We start from the raw sequence: 2,125 nt of genomic DNA on the forward strand, positions 1-2,125 counted from the left end.
AAAAGAAAATAATTCTCCTTTTTCTCATTTATATTAAAAATTTCTCTACTACCTATACAAATAAAATATAATATTTAAAGTTTTATTATGAATAATATTATCGTATAAAACTTATTATCAACTTTCTTCTCCGCGACAAACGTTTGTTAAACGAGACGTAAAGAATGAAATATATATCATAATCAAACGTATATCGGAATATATCATTATTCAAATCGGTAGCTTAAATGCATTGCGCGTGGTAGTCGAGATGAAAAAGCTTTCGAAACGCGGATCGATCCTGCGCTCGGTGCACCGCTTCAGGGCGGGTTGCATACAAATAGGTTCCGACAAAACACGAGAAAATTTTAAGGAAGTAAGTTGAAATTGAACCCCTTTCGTCCGCGCACGAGTCGACTTTTTACCCTTTAATCTGTGTGTATCGTCGACCAAAACGGACGGCGAGTTGACCGGAAAGATTATTAATTAGCCGGCCCCGGGAACTTGAATAGTTCGGTGCTCGTGAAAAGGGGTGGGGGCAGATAGGTCGTACGTGCATTCACCCCCGTTACCGAGGGGCAAAGTCCCCGCTTCACCCCTACCGTTATCCTTCGAGCAAAAGGTCACGTACTACCACCCTGTCGATCGTTCACCTCGTCCTGGGAGTCGCTCCTGGTAGTCAGGTTAAAGCGGAAGGTATGAAAAACTGTTCCCCTGCATTTCGGATACGAGCAACGCGGACGTGAAAAAGGGATGAGCCGCATTATCTCCCACAACAATTTCCATCTGATTAAATGTAAATTAAGTAATATCTTTTTTTTTTTTCTTCTTCTGTTTTTAGATAATAAATATAAAATAAAGTTTGAACAACAGAATGTCTATCGAAATCAAACGTATATCGATAGGAAAGGATAAATTTAATAAATGTCACGCTTATTCTCCTGTTACAATTAAATTACAATTTCATGAATTATATTCGAGACACGTGATAATAGAAGATTACAATTTTTGTTCGTTTTGATATATAACATGAAATTTCTCGCTAATGATTACGTATCGTAGAAAATGTAGAATATAAATTTATTGTATCCAATGTCTACGTTCACAGAAGGTGAACGTACACACTTCACGATATAAATTATCCATTATATTTGAACGTATTGCGCGAAAGCGTAATATATTTGTTCTTTAACACATTGTACGCCATTCATGTTATAAATTATAGTTTTCCACCATAACGATAATGAAAAGAAACCTTTTGTTCCTTTTTTTTCTCTCTCTCTCTCCGTTAAATCGTTGCTCGTTTCTACGATATAAAATAAAATAGAGAAAATCATTTTAAATTATCGTTCTTTGCGATGATTCTTTGGAACTTGATATGAATATTGGATATACAAACACTCAAATTTACAAATATTTTGAACACGTCCATTTTCCCCCCCTATTACATTATTTATCACTTGGCCATTAAAAATCGATCCGGATATTTATTCCAACACCGGATATTTATTCCACTCTTATTATCCCTCTCGATCGATTTTTAATAACACGTCCTAATTAACATCACGCCATTCCCAATTTTATCATAAACGCAACCCCGTTATCTTATAGGAACAGTTCGATGTACTTCGAACTGTCGTGCCTTTCCAATGGACGGAACTCTCTTTCTCTCTCTCTCTCCATCCCTCTCAAGGGGACAAAGACAAGGAATAATACGAAGTGGCAAACAATGAACCCCCCTTTTCCTCCCTTTCGATATTACGTTCCCCCGTGTTCTTAACGAAAGAAATATCGTCCTTAACGTTCTCAACCACCAGAATTGTGCAGGATGCGATCTACGACTAATCGTAAAAAAATTTATATTCATATACCATTGTGCCTCCTTGTTAACAGTAACAATGAGTAATCTTGGTAGAAACAACTTGTCAGGTTTGAAACCGTCATCCTCTTATAGCAATTACTACTTTCCTCTCCACGCCCCTCCCTCCCCTGTCAAGATCCTTGGACGGATGTTGAACGATCCTCCGCCGATTCCTCCATTTTCAATCACGGGGAGGGATCGTTGACTCGCGAATGAAGATCAAGCGAGTCGGATCGGGGCCGTCGAAAAGGAGCCGGCCCATCCACGAGGGATGCACGCGTTTGC

The sequence above is a fragment of the Apis dorsata genome, unplaced genomic scaffold (assembly GCF_000469605.1).
Source record: "Apis dorsata unplaced genomic scaffold, Apis dorsata 1.3 scaffold_44, whole genome shotgun sequence".
Taxonomy (NCBI): Eukaryota; Metazoa; Arthropoda; class Insecta; order Hymenoptera; family Apidae; genus Apis; species Apis dorsata.